Genomic DNA, 16272 nt, shown 5'->3' with positions numbered 1-16272 from the left:
TGGAGCTTAGTTAGATGGTTACTTTAGATGCAAGTGAATCTGGAAAATGTGTTGCTTATTTTAAGTGGCCATGTAATTAAAAAAACTCAACTATTAAGTGAAAGGGGGAAAGGCAATTCTAGGGGACAAGTAGGAGTCTTCACCATTTGCAAATAGCTAGTGAAGATGTCAGAAAGCTGTATCTTATAAGACTGGGTCACCAGCTTCATGAAAAAGGACCAGTCAAGGAGTATCGCAGGTTTCTGTTTTTGGTGAAAGGATAGAGGACATTTCATTCAACAACGTAAGAAAAAGCTACTTGGTAAGGAAGATCATGAATAAATTAACCTTTAAGCATATTAAGCTTAAAATACTGGGCCAGGTGCCGTGGCTCACACCTGTAATCCCAGCACTTTGGGAGGCCGAGGCAGGCTGATCATGAAGTGAGGAGATCTTCACCATCCTGGTTAACACGGTGAAATCCCGTCTCTACTAAAAAATACAACAAATTAGCCTGGCATGGTGGCGGGTGCCTGTAGTCCTAGCTACTCGGGAGGCTGAGGCAGGACAATGGTGTGAACCTGGGAGGCAGAGCTTGCAGTGAGCCGAGCTATCGCGCCACTGCACTCCAGCCCGGACGATAGAGCGAGACTCCGTCTCAAAAGAAAAAAAAGAAGATACTGTGGGACAACCCAGTGGAAATTATATCTAAACAACTATATTTGAATTTGAGAAACTCAGGAGATAAATTCCCGCTAGAGATACAGACTTGCGAGTCACCTCTAGAGCAGGTGGTTAAAAACAAGAAAGCGAATGAGGTAGCATGGATCTACTTTCCCCTTTCTTGTTGTGGCCTAAATGGATGAGAGCATGCAGCTGGTAAGTGCACCACCCCACAGGCTCTAGGATAATGGACTTGTGTGGCCACTCCAGGGGCTGAGGGCAGGGGTTACTCTCTTATCTTCACACAGGTTGAAATGGAAAGAGGAAGCATAGTACAGACAGAACAAGTGGAAAAAGAATTCCATGGAGAGTCTGTGAAGACAGAGGGTGTATTTATAATGGAATGAGATCCCACAGGTTACAACAAAAATCCTGAGGAGGAGATCTGGAGGGCAGGGAAAAAGACCTGGGAAGGTATCTAAGAAACAGCTGGCCAAAGAGGCCTGCATTATTATGGGTGGCCAAAATGGAGATAGGAGTGTCATGTCAAATTATAAATAATTTGAAAGAGACATGGTTTTTTACTTAGGTAGTACAGGGTTCTAAATCCAAGTAGAAGCAGAGGCCTGATGACTCCACAATCTACGGTCCTGTACTAGAGCCTTTGGCCTACATTCAGAGCTTGAAATGGAACCAGGACAAGGAGCAGCCCTGAGGACTGTGGAAGTCCTTTGCAGGGGCAGACCCTCTGTCCAGGTGTTAGAGAGATTTTTAAAATTATCTCCTTTCTGTTAGCAGCAGTCTTCAATGGTGGAGGCATGTCCTCAATATATAGCCCTCGGTTATTTATGACGGTTAACTTAGATCAAAGGACCTGCAGCCCAAAGGCCAAATCAGATCCACTGCTCATTTTTGTAAACAAAGTTTCATTGAAATATAGTCACAACCATTCATTCAGTATCATCTCTGGCTGCTTCAGTGCCACAACAGCAGAGCCGAATAATTTTACAAAGATCGTATGGCCTGCAAAGTCTCAAATACAGTATTCTGTATCTGGCTTTTGAGAGAAAAAGTTTGTCAACTCCTAATTTGGGTAGACTATATGAAGCACAAAATACAATATCTAGCACATAGTAAGTGCTAACAAATTACACTTGTTTTTGTTTTTATTTTTAAAGTCAAATCTTGATTACCAACGCCTTTGTTATTGGTAATTTGATTTTAGACACTCTGGGGAAACCATTCATCCTTGCTAATTTACATGTGGTAAATTGGTGGTAAAATTTACACAACTCTCCATTTTATCTAAAGCCTTGTATATATAATTTCAGCCATATGGATTTTATGTGTTTGGAGATCATGGCTAATTCAACCATATGGAGATTATTTTAACTTAAAGACATTAAAAACCAACAGATGATTTCATCTCTCATATATGCAATTATAATAAGAGTCAAAATGTCCTACTTTTGGGTGCCAGGACAAATGAATTTAAAGGGTGTTTTTAATCACTAATACTGAGCATAAAAATGGAAGTAAAAGTGAGATTCAGTTTAAGATATAATATTAAAGGTTGTCACATTATGAAAATTAAAAATATTCTAAAATAGCAAAAAAAAAACAAAACAAGACTCATGGATCCTATAACCTATTCTCCATTGACCTTAAGCCCATTAAAATTAAAATCCTGTGATATGGTGATACACTAAATGCTAATCCAAATGATGTTTAGAGTTTGGTGGAAAAAAATTTCCCCTGGAGAATATAAGAAATATACCTATTTAATATATTTGGTAAAATTTGGCAGAGATTTGCTAAAGAATGTAATTTGAGAATAGGCAGATAGAGTTAACACCTCATTAAAAAAGTACCAAAGAGTGTCTTGTTAAATAAAAGGTCGTCACAGCACAATCCCACTGCCAGGAGGCTTCAGCGTTGAGCTCGATATTGATGGAAAAGGAAATGGCTAATTTGGGAAAGTCTGTTTGTGTTGTGCTCAATCCTTAGCATCCTGGAGGCCAAGAAGAGTTCACATCTCATAAAGTCTCAGGCCTTGGCCGAGATCACATTTGAGGTAGTCATAAATTGTTTTCAGTGCCTGGCCAGCTCCTCTTAGCACTTATTTACATGTTCATGAAGTTTTTCCCATTCCTCACAGTACCAGCGCTTACGATGAAAATGTTCCCTATCTGCACTCCGCAGTGTGGTAATCCCGACCCACATGTGGCTACTGAGCACTTGAAATGTGGCTACTGCAACTGAGGAACTAGATTCTTAATCTGTTTCAGTTTTCATTGATTTAAATTTAAGTGTGTATTTGAATAGCCACATGGGGCTAGCAACTACCATATGGGACATTACAAGTTTTAAATTGAATAGGTTTCTGATTATCTTCAAAACAAAGGAAAGTGTTGGGGATTTTCTTTTTCCACAAATGACATTAATTATTGTTCAAAGGTGTTCTTCACTAGGTAGACGACCCACCCGATCTGACCTGCTACACCCTGTACCTTCACTACTCTCCCATCCTTCAAAATATACTTATCCCATGTCTCATTTCTGAAACTCTTTTCTTCTAATCACTTACGTGATAAATTAACACAGTAAAAGAGAGCCAAAAAAAAAAAAAAAGCACAAAATGTCAAGAAACAGTGCCCTCTTCTAAAGACATTTTTAAGTCTAAAGATAAACATCACAAGTTTATAAGAAAAAATAAATTTACGCATGTGGGGCAGGAGCAGAGGGTATATGGAAAATCTATGTACCTTCCTCCCAATTTTGCTGAGAACTTAAACCTGCTCTAAAATACTAAGTTTTGTAAAATCAACCAATTAATTAATCAATCAAGTTAGGATAGGATTGGAAAAATTCATTTAGAAATTGTGGAATATCCTTACAATATAATATTAGTAAGATCAAATATATATATATAATATAATTCCAATTTTGTTTATTTACGTGTACAATCCTTAGGTGTCCAGGTTATTGGATCAAACAAAAGTGTTATGATTTTATAAAAGGAGACACAAGAGTAGAAGGACAAAGCTGACTCTTTCATAGGAGAACTTTCTGGAAAATAGGTAAAATGGAAGGAAGACTTACATAACCCTAGATTTAGTTATTATTTAATCTGTCTACTGTTGTAATGCAATAAAAAATTGTGTCAACCCCATCTATGACTGAAGTAAGTATCGTCCACAAAGCTACCATAATCTTTTCAATGAGCTTGCTGGCTCATAGATGAGGAAATTACATTCTTTTTCTCTGTTTCAGTGTTTCCACCTTGAATGGAAATCAAACACCTGAGTGACCTCCCTATGACTGAGAATTGGGTGGGGACATCCTGCAAATTCTCACCAAACAGTTTTGAGTGGAAAACGATTGCATCTTTAAAGGGTTTTAAAGAGTAGAATGTGCTTTCCCTGAGATGGCATTAATTTTTACCCAGTTCACACATTTTTATTTTAGAGCAATCGCCACATTTCAACAAGTAATTGGAAAGAACTCATCCACATTTCTCTACTCAGGGCTTAGCTACATTACTGTTTTGCTTCCAGGTGCTGCTTGCATTACTCATTCTCATTCTGATAATAAAAAGTGACGTCTCCAGCCACTAAGTTGAACCTTGGGATAGAGAAAGCTGCATATTTTTATAAAAGAAAAAGGCTCACTCTTTATTTTACGTGAGTTCCACCTAACCCACCTAAAATCCACCTCAAATCCCAGAGGTATTTTACCTCAGCTACCTTGTTGCTGTCATGTTCTATTTTCAGTTGACTATATTCTGAATACTTTTCAAATTTATATAATTAAATTTTTTCAATAAAATTCTTAAATGAAAAATTAACTTAACATTTTACATGTACATAGGAAAAGATCTTTTAGTTTTGGGGAGACAACAACAATAATAACAATTGACATAAAGATATGTTTTGATAAACAATATCAATAGAGAAATAAATATCGATAAAAGCTAGTGCCTTATTTAGAGCTCACACACTTTTACAAACTCTTTGAGGTGACACAATAAAAGACAAAAGCATACTTCAACTTTCTTTTTTAATTACCAATGACAGAAAGATGAAAATGGAAAAGTTACACAGGATGAGGGAAGTGGAAAACAATTGTCAAAAAAGTAAAGTCCACATAATACTTTAGTCCACAAATTATGTGCTAGAAATAAAAATAAGATCCTAAGCACTTCAACTGACTAAAAAGCCTCCTTCTTGGCCAAGGCACTGCAGGGAAACATTCTGATTCCTTGCCATGACTGGATGGGAGATTAGACACACCTCAGTATTCCCCTTCCTTAATAACCTTTAACCAGAATTCTTTCCTAAGAAGTAGGCAGAAACCAGCTCTAGAAGACAAGAAACAAATCACTTTTCTTTTTTTTTTTTTTTTTTTGAGCTGGAGTCTCACTCTGTTGCCCAGGCTGTAGTGCAATGGTGTGATCTCAGCTCACTGCAACCTCCGCCTCCTGGGTTCAAGCTATTCTCATGTCTCAGTCTCCCGAGTAGCTGGGATTACAGGGCCCACCACCACGCCCTGCTAGTTTTTGTATTTTTAGTAGAGACGGGGTTTTGCCATATTCTTCAGGTTGGCCTCAAACTCCTGACCTCAGGTTATTCACACATGTTGGCCTCCCAAAGTGCTGGGATTACAGGTGTGAGCCACCACGCTCGGTCATGAATCACTTATTCTTTTATTGCCTTTAGACAATCATCTGAGGCCATGACCAGACCTCCCTCTTGGCAGTTTCAGCTTGAAGGCTCACCTGTTTCACAATGAACCTCTTACTGAAAACTGACCACCATCCCCAGACTAGTTTTGGCTGGCTTATGGAAAGGGGACAGTGAGGGTTTTCATATCCTCTGCTTCACTTTTTGATATCAGAAGGCCAAAAGCTCCACCAATGTATCATGCTGACGGTAACATTTTTCGAACATGGAACCCATGAAGAGGCATGCAGTGCAACTGCTCATGTTCATGTTCCTCTTTTATAAAATATTCATGGCTCCTCCGATGGCCTGTTAAGTATGTATGCTTAGCCAACCCACTCAGCGTAAATTTCTGTTCCCTTTATCCCTCCCTCCGAGTGCTGGCTCTTACCTTCTGCCAGAAGCTGTGCTTCTCTGCAGGATGACCAGCCTGTAGACTAGCAACCCTTTATGAGAAATAAAGCTCTCCTTTCCAAATCTATGAATCTCATTATTTTTCAATTGATAGTGACCACTGTATCAATATTCAATATTAAAATTGTCAATCCTCACCAGCACATGACAGAGACTTCCCCAGTGTAGTCTGCCCCTCAATTCTGAGGAAACTAGGAGAAGCTCCATTTCTGAGCCCAGAGCTCAGGAAAAGAAAAACCTGTGACCTCCACATTAACCTGAGCAGTCAAAAACCTTTTCTGTTATATGAAGTGGGCCATCAGCAGCACAAGTGACATTTATAAACCAGATATATTTTTGTGACATAGTCGTCCAATCATGAGCTAAAAAGGGAGTTTCTGCAAGTAAGAAGTGAAAAAACACATTGTTATGATCCGAGCTGTGTTCCCCTAAAATTCCTGTGTCGAAGCTCTAACCCCTAGAACCTTAGAAGAGGAATATATTTGGAGATAGGGCCTTTAAAGAGTAATTAAGGTAAAATGAAGTCATAGGAGACAGTCAAATGCCTAGGCAGATAAAAAGGGGTCCCTGGAAAATCACCAACCCACCCCGCAAGTATTTACATCAGATTTTTTTGTACAGATGAGAAAATCTGCCAGGGCTTTGTCTGAGCATGCCTACATGTGCACTGGGGGAACAGGGTGGAGCCACAGTCAGTGAGTGGAGCCACGGTCGGGGTGGAGCCACAGTCAGCGGGAGGAGCTCCGGTGTGGTGGTGTGAGTTTCAATCTGTGAGGTGGGAGGCCTGTCAGCAGGACTCCATCTTGCTTTGCTGGTTTTTTTGTTTGTTTGTTTTCCCCTTTATGCCCAGTAAAATTCTGCTCTACTTACCCTTCAGTATGTCCACGTGCCTAAATTTTTCTGGTTGTGTGACAAGAACCCGGTTTTAGCTAAATTAAGGAGCAAAATTCTGCACCAATATGGGTGGGCCCTAATGGAATATGACAGGTGTCCTTATAAGAAGAGAGGGTCAGAGACACACAGAAAGGGAAGACTACACGAAGACCCAGTAAGGTGGACCTCTGCAAGCGAAAGAGAGAAGTCTTGGAAGAAAACAATCCTATTGGCACCTTGATTTTGGACTTCTAGCCTTCAGAATGGTTAAGAAAATAACGTACAGCTGTTTAAGCCCCCCAGTCTATGGTTCTATGTTATGGCAGCGCTGGCAAACTAATTACAGGCTCTTTTCCAAAATTTCTAAATCCAGTTGTTTCTTAGATTAAATGGCACATGGAAGACTGGTTAAAATGTGCCCTCATGACTATAAAAAGAGTATCACCAACACTGGTCTGACTTCTACAGGTCTATCATGTTGATGGCAAGACTTTCTCACTGCACTTTTACAGACAAGATTTTCCTCAAGCCAGATAGGATGCTGCCTGTTCACTTTTCTATTTTAAAAATGCTTTGCAAATGGAGCTGCTAAGTAATTGATAACATATGGTTAACAGGAGAAATAGAATAAAAGAAAAAGACTCTCTCTCCATAGCATTGTTCTCCAGACCTTTTTTCCAGCTGGGCTTCTACCAAAGGAAGCACTCTGAAAAGAAGCAACTGAGGAGCACTTTAAAATGTGAGTCCTAGGAAACAATCAACCTTACTTCCTGGCACTTGTGTCTTTGTCAAGCAACAGGAACACCAGAATTGCCCTAATGGAATGGAACAATGACCTATTTATTCTGATATCCTGTCTCCTACTGAGACTTATGCCAGGTTCTTTTGAAGAAGGGCTAAACACCACATAAGCACCCTATTGTGTGCCACTTGATTGCATATGGAGTTGGAAGACTTTGGAGAGTGTGGGAAGGGTGTTTTTCTTTCTAAAAACACGTGGGATGTATGAACATTATGCAGTCATTTGTCCCCGTAATTTGAATGTCTAGAGACTTCAGTTAGCAGGATTTCTGAGCTGCAAAGAATATAGAATATAGTAGTCATACACACCACTATGTATTTTATCATTTTCAACTACCATTTGGTTTCTGTACCTTGTCTTCTTTGCTCTCTAAGGTGATCATACTACCACCTTTTTAAAATTTTTTATTTTGACCTTCAGTAAATTTCATGTATTCAATTTCCCATGCCTTCCTACGGGATACTAATAGTCTCTAGTAATCCATACGGATCAAATTTTAATCTAGATCCGAGACAGAGTAGGAACAGGGCTTTGTTTCAGTTCATCCCCACTAGAGCATTCTTCCATGCATTCCCACTGATTGCAAAACCCATACCACTACCTGACACTGTACCATTAACTCAAGCCTTTAGTCATAGAAAGAAAATAGCCATTCTGTATTGTCTTTCTGTGCTTTCATAATGTTTAACCATGTCTTTTATTTAGAGAATTCCAGGAAATGGCCTTAGGAAATCCAAAATATGAAACCCAGGTTGCAGAGTGTCTCACCTCAGGCGTAAGTGCTAAATAATGGATTTGCAGCCTTGTTGCCACAGGCCAGACCACCAGGTGACCCATTGCTCAAGACAGCCATCACAACCAGATAATGCTGACCTGCATACCCTACCCCTGATTTAAATTCTTGTGCTTCTCCTAATATCCCAACTGGCTTTTTTCAAGGAGTGAGTCAGGGAATTCTCTCTCAGGCGGTCTCCCTTATGCCCGAGCATAAGCTCCAATGAAGACTTGTCCGGGAGAACTCTTTTGGCCTCATGTCAATTTCTATTGCACTGAAAGCCCAAGAACTCATGGTTGGTAACAGATCCATGAAAAATTTATAATCCTTAACTTTAGCTGGGCATCAGAACAATATTTTATTTATCTCTATTTGATATCTATTTTTGTTAGCGGTGGAAGAGATCTGAGTTACCCCGAGTTACCAGTGGCAAATCTATATGGGTTCACAGCAACTTCAGTCCTTGCCTCCTCAGAAGAAAGAATTTGACTGAGGGGCATAAAGCAGAAAAAGAGACCAAGGCAAGTTTCACAGCAGAAGTGGAAGTTTGTTTTAAAAGACTTTAGAGTAGGAAAATTTGCTTTAAAGAGGTCCAAGCAGGCACTTGAAGGTCCAGGAGAGAAAAGAGAGCAAAAGAAAACAGCAAAAATGACCTTTAACCTTGATCCTAGGACTTTATAGGCTTACCTCTTTCCCCTGATTCTTCCCTTAGAGTGGGTTTTCCTCATGCTTGGTGCTCTCCTTACCTTTGGGAATTGAACATGCTCAGTTTGTTTAGGTAATTATACACATGCACATCTGAGGCTTTCTTCCCTTTTCCAGTGGAGTGTGACCCAGAAGATTATATCTTAACACGCAGGCCCCGGAAGTTGCTTCTCCCTGGGGTCTGCATTCAATTAACATTTTTATGTTAACAGGTGTGGACCATCAGGAAATGGCCTTTCCCTGACACTGCCGAACTATCATTTTTAGAGAGGCAATGTGATAATTGCTGAACCATCACCTGACATTTCTAGTGGGTGGGGGAGAGCCCTCTCTTGTCCTGCTCATACTTAACTACCTGTAACATTTTCACACAGTTGTAAACAAAGAACAAGAAAAAAACTACTTTTTCTTTGGAACGCTTTAGAAACCTCAAATGCATCCTTGTATTTCCTACTACTTGCATTATTTTGTTAGATATCTAATGTTTACCCAATCAATTATTAGCTTTTGTATTACATAATGTTTATATCCTTGAAGTTTCAAAATACACCAACAATTTTAATATACTAATGAGTAGCTGCTGATGAGGCTCAGAACACACCACCACCCCAAACTATGACTGTAGATCGGAATAATCTGAATGGGGCACTCCAAATATGCCTTTTTCACCTAAGGATTATTTTGAGCTGGTTACATTCAGAAAGTAGGCAGACACAGGCATAGCTCTTTAAAGTTACCTTTTTGTAAATGAAATTTATATCTGTAAAGTAAGTGTCCATTTGTAAGGGTATCTTCCTCTCTACACCAAGAAGAGAAGGAAGACTAAATCACTAGAGACTCCAGAATCAATGGAGAAGGCACCTGCATAACAAACCTTAGCTTTCACTTCTCTTGCTCATCTTACCTTAGCTGGGCCTTTCCCCACACCCTTCGTTGTTTCAGAATATGGTGATATTTACGTCTGAAGTTTAAAATGCCTTCTTTGAGATACAATGGAGACTTCTCATTTCAGTGGTTTTTCTCCAATGTATACATGAGGAATACATGTTAACTAACTTCTATTTTTTTTCCTCTTTTTAATCCGTCTTTTGTTAGAAGGAGTCCCAGTTAAGAACTATGAAAGAGAGAGAGAAAATTATTTTTCTTCCCCTACACTGTATATTCTCTTAAAAAGAAATTTACAAATCTCTTGGCATGTTCACGTTATATCTGTGTCCCTGGTTCTGCCTATTGTTTGTCCCATTGGTGATGTAATGCCCTCAAACTGTACAATATGAGATTTTTTATATGGTGAGAGCTGCAAAAAGATAGATAAAAATTTACATAAAGCATTGTCCAAAGCAATCTTCTCTGAACAGAACACCCTGACTAAAGTGACAATGGAACTCATGTGGAAGAATGCTTCATTAGAAACACGAGAAGCCCAGGGCATATTTAGAGTACTCTTTAGGGTAACCTGAGGGAGTGGATGAAAACACAGGAGAAGATGAAGGGGCTAGAGGCATTGACATTCCATTTGAGTTTTCATTTATTCTGACTAATCTTTTGTTGTCTAGTTATTTATGTTGTATGAAAGTAATTTTATTGAACTCAATGCATGCACTGATTCAAAAAGCATAAAATACAAAGCAGTCTGCCCATATAACCCGAAGTTTATAATAATGCAATCTAATGGGGAAAATATCTGGCAAGGAAAAGATAAGTGTATTACATGGCATAAATAAGAAAAGGGAAAGACCAACAAATGAATCCTATTTGATTCATCCATACTGCAATCAATGAAAAGCCCTGGTCCACATCACTTTTCAGGATGCTTTACAGAAAAGGCAGAGTACATTTTCCACTTGGTAATGTATTACTGTATACTAATGAATGTTCACAACCCACCACTTCCTAGTCTTCTGGTTCATTAGAGAATGAACAGATGTCATTTTATATCAGGGAAAATGCTAAATGTAAGAGTATTATCTGCTACAAAGCCTTTTATTGTATAACAGGGCTTGGAAAAAGTTTTCTATTAAGAGCCAGATAGTAAACACAGGATCAGGACTAAAGTGAGGCAAGTGAGGTATCTCAGTCACAAAATTTAAGGAAGCTGTCACTAATCCTGACCATAAGTAAATACTTTAGGCTTTGCAATAGAGTTAGTCTCTTACAACTACTCAGTTCTGCCATCGTAGCACTAAAGTAGCTAGAGATTATACTAACTGAATAGGTATGGCTATGTTCTAACAAAACTTTATTTACAACAATAGGCAAAGGGCCAGATTTGGCCTGAGGGTCATGGTTTACTGACCCTCGTTTTGTGGCAATATGTAAAATAAATATAAATGTTTTATTATTTAATTTGTGCATAAAATGTCTTCAGTATGTAGAGAGTGTTTAGTGATGCCACCAAGCGATGTCGATATATATTTTTTAAAGTTTCTAGAACACTACTTAAACTTATATAACACTAGAAAGAAGCTTCCAGATTTGGGATCCAAAATGTCACTGATTCCTTTGATACTCTATGCATATATATGTTCACACCTTTTAAAAAATGTTTTCTTTCCTCACCCACCTACTTTCTAGTTCACCAGTCAAAAATGCTACTCATTCTCGCAGTGGCTTCTGCCGGTAATCCCAGCACTTTGGGAGACTGAGGCGGGTAAATCACCTGAGGTCAGGAGTTTGAGACCAGCCTGGCCAACATTGTGAAACCCCCTCTTTACTAAAAATACAAAAATTACCCAGGCATGGTGCTGCGCTTCTATAGTCCCAGCTATTCAGAAGGCCGAGGCAGGAGAATTGCTTGAACCTGAGGTTGCAGTGAGCCGAGAACGCACCACTGTACTCCAGCCTAGGTGACAGAGCAAGACTCTGTCTCAAAAAAAAAAAAAAAAATTGCTCTCTCTAGAAAACTCTCTCTCTTTGCCTCATCTCCCCAAACACAAAATGACTCACACTTCCTCTGTGATGATAGAGCCTTTGGTTCGGAATTCTATACTAAAGGTCTTCAAATTGTCTTGGGTTATAACTAACTATACGTGTGTCTCTCTCCTTATGGGACTATAAGGGCAGGGCTATCTTGCACTCACCTGTTTTTTCCCAAATAGTAAAGTATATTGGATTCTTGATGGTCTTTAAATATGTACTGAAATAAAATGAATTGACTTTTTTGGCAATGATTTTTTCTTTAGGTTTTATAAGGTGCCATTCTTAAATATCTTGCTCACACCACTGCACTTGAAAAAGAAGTGCCCTGAAGCCATGTGCGAAGCATGTGTGGCAGACTCTTGGCTCTAGACCATGATCACAGCTCATACTTTGTGTTTTAACAAGCTGATATACCACCCACCAGTTAATAATTACACTCTAATTTTCTGATGCTATGTAATTCATAGTAAGAAACTCTAAGAGTCGAAACATGCTATCCTTTATTAGAAAAAGATTCATTGCAAACTATTTTTCAAAGTTATTAAACCAAATACTATGATGTCTGGAATTTTCTTAATAATAAGCTAGTGGAGCAGGGGAAGAAGGAGCATAAATGAAATGAGAATAGTCATGAGCTGATTATTGCTATACTTAGGTGCTGAATACGCTGGGGCTCATTTTACAATTCCCACTAGTTTGTGTATGTTCAAAATTTTCCAATAAAAATTAATAATAGTAATTACACTAAAACGTAGAATATTTTGAATTCTTCCTTTGCCTTTAGTGTGTACACACACACACACACACACACACAAAAGGCCTTTGCCTTTGCCTTTAGTGTGTGTGTATATATGTTTATATATACACACACTATGTATAAACACCCACACATACATATACACACATATGCACACACACACACTAAAGGCAAAGGAAGAATTCTATATATAATTATATTTATATGTAATATAATTATATATCATATTTACTACCTTTATATATAATTATTTTATATGTACATATATTAAACAGGCCAATCCACAGGAAAATAAAAGGTTGGATAAATAGGCAAAACATTTTTCTTCTTTCTTTCTTTCTTTTTTTTTTTTTTTTGGAGAAAGAGTCTCCCTCTGTCGCCCAAGCTGGAGTGCAGTCATGCAATCTTGGCTCACTATGACCACCAACTCCTGGGTTTAAGCCATTCTCCTGCCTCAGCCTCCCTAGTAATTGGGATTACAGGTGCACACCAACAAACTCAGCTAATTTTTTAGTTTTTTTTAGTAGAGACAGGGTTTCACTCGTTGGCCAGGCCCCTGACCTTAAAGTGATCCACCCACCTAGGCCTCCCAAAGTACTGGGATTACAGGCATGAGCCACCACGCCCAGCCAAACATTTTTCATTTTTATCCTTTTTCTAACTTTTGTCTTGCCTCAATTTTTTCTAGCCCTTCATTCATTGGTCAGGATTTATGTTTACAGCTCTGGTAATTTTCTCATTGTCTAGGGAAAGCCCAAAGCATAGTATTTTGGGATAATGGGGGTGAAAAAAAGAATTCTCGCATTAATAGTAACTAGCATTTATTCAGTGCATGATATAGACCAAGCCCTGAAGTGCTAGGTGTTGATACACTTTATCCTCCTTGTACACCAGCTAATGAGTACACAGTCCTATTTATTACCCTGTTTTAGAGAAGACTTCATGTAACTTGACCAAGGACAAAAATTTGCCAATGGAAGATTGAGAATTAGAACCTATGTGTCTGGTCTCAAGAGCCCCTACTTATAACCACTTTGCTGTATAATATAAAAGACAACATTTGGCAAAATTTAAAGAATTTACCCAACCAAATTCATGTTCCCATTCTTTAGTGCCTGACCCTACTTCCCAGCTTCTAGTCACAATTCCTTTCTTAGATTATCATTTTTGCACTTTTGCAGCTTTCTTCTTGGACTGCTTCTTGTCAATGAGTTGTTGGATCCTCTTTGTATGAATTTGCTGCAGTAACTAAATCTCTAAATTCTTACTGGCTTACAACAAAGGCATATTCCTTGCTCATGTTATGTTTCAGCTGTGGACTGACTGCACCCAAGCTGTAGGTCTGTTTCACATGTCTTCTCATTCAATGAAATAGATGAGAGAGGAAGCTTGATGGCACAGGAGAAGAGCAAGGGCTCTGTTGAAAATTTACGATGCTTCATAAGGTTTCTATGTGAAATTCATATTCCATTGGCCAAAGCACATTCCATGGTCAGGCTCAAAGTTGATAAGGTAGAATATTCACTCTTCTCCCAGGAAGCAAAGCAAGACATATGGGAATAGGAAGGAATAATTGTTCTCTGATAAGAAAAAGATAATAAAAGTGTGAAAAGTGATTTAGTCTATCACCCTGTCTTTAATATCCATCTATTTCTCACATTATTTACTCCATACTCTTTGATCATTAGGTACTGATTTAACATGCCTCTACATTCTATCATTCTCCATTCCCTAGTTTAAGGTTTTCCTTGAATCATGCAAATACATGTCTTCAGGGTTCTTAAGTCCAACCTTCTCATCGTAGAGAAAATGGAACTTCTTGTCCATTCTTATTGTAAGAACACAGGTCTCCCAAAGTGTTATCCAGTGTACTGTCCATAGTTCTCGTCAGAATGGAGAAATAAAAGTCTACCAGCTCCCAGAACTTCGGTAACCAAGGTTACATTTGGAACTAAAAAAAATATTGTTTAGGGTTTCATGCAAAACAAAGAACATAAACCCTATCTCATGGCCTTAAACATCTAAGGGGTCCATTTTCCTCACATGATTAAAAACCCCCCTGTAGATTGTCCTGGACTAGTACAGTCAAGAACCCAAGTTCCTTCTAATTTTCTACATCACCTACTTAGGCAATGTTCTACTTCATACTTGTATGAAATAAACTACATCTGTGGCCCCATGTCTATGTTGTACACAGGAAGAAAGGTAAAAGAATGGAGGGCAATGCAATAGTCTGCCCTTCTTAAGTAAGATAAAGTGGCTCACCCAGGATCACCACCTGCTTATATCTCATTGGTCAAAATTAGTTTGCTAGGGAATCCTTACTTCCAAGGAATTCTGAGGTCAATATCTTTATTTTGTTTAAGTTTCTATGTTGAAATAATGACAGACTCACAAGAAGTTGCAAAAATTATACCAAAGATCCTACGTAGCCACGATGTTGCATCCCTCAAAGGTAACATCTTACATAACTAGAGTACATCATCAAAATTAAATTTCCATCAATAGATCACAGTTAATTAGTCTGGATGACAGACCCTCCTAAGATTTCACCAGTTCTTGTGTACATTCAGTTTTCAGGTTCTTATATGTTCATGTATATAGTTTTGTGATGTTTTATCACCCGTATAGATCTCTATAACTGTGGTCACAGTAAGGATACAAAACAGTTATATTCTCACAAAGGAACTCCAGGCAATGGGTCTTTTTAACTACAAACATTACAGTCCTGAACATAATCAGAGATCCTGCTAGGAAGGAAGAAGGAGAAATGGATTTGGGATAGGCAACAAGCAGTAACTGCCACAAAGGACAGCTATTTTTAAGAGAAGGAGTTTTCCATGATCTTGGATGTATAAACAGAGTCCATCCACCCCCATCCTTCCTCCTGACACATACACTCCTTTTGTTCTTTAGAAACCTCTCAAACAAATGCCATACAATTTAACTTATCTCATGCTGTAAGGCTGTAATGACTCCAGTGAGATGTGGAATTCAAGATTTCAAGAAACAGTAAATATATGTCTGAGTTCAATACCACTAAAAACACCCAAGAGACCAATGAAAGAACAAAGGGTTTTTGTTGTTATTGTTCTAATGAGAATAATTCCTTGACACAGGACCAAAAATCAACAAGTGGAGGGAAATGGAAAACCCAGAGTGTGTCAAATTGCATGATGTTTGGGCAGGGGGTTGGGGGTAAGAATGACCTCTTAAACAGAGGTTCAACCATTATTTGCAGTCCAATTCCAGAATTGCCTGAATAAGATCCAGCAGTTTGCTTACAATGGGACCTGAGGAACATTCCATGTTGTTCTTGAACAAGAAGTTTCTTAAAGTGGCAATAATGAGGAGAAATGAATATGAAGGTACACATAGAGAATGTTCACATTCCTAGTGGTATAAATATATTTTCCAAAAGGTACAAACATATGTAAGAAAATAGAGTCATTTACTAAGTGGTCTTTGCTTAAATGTTGGACAGAACAAATGTTCTGTCAAAACAAGGGCAAGCTTGATCTGATTTGTTTGATTTGACTGGTGACTAATAAAGGCAATCTCATGATGTTCTAATACTTTACACAAGATTTTTTTCTCCCTACAATTGTTAGCTATTAGTGAGTCTACTGCAAGCCCTGCTAATATAATCAGCAATAGGCCGATT

This window comes from Mandrillus leucophaeus, unplaced genomic scaffold (genome assembly GCF_000951045.1).
Source record: "Mandrillus leucophaeus isolate KB7577 unplaced genomic scaffold, Mleu.le_1.0 Scaffold107, whole genome shotgun sequence".
Taxonomy (NCBI): domain Eukaryota; kingdom Metazoa; phylum Chordata; class Mammalia; order Primates; family Cercopithecidae; genus Mandrillus; species Mandrillus leucophaeus.
The sequence above is the reverse complement of the archived record's forward strand: the minus strand, read 5'-3'. Positions refer to the sequence as shown.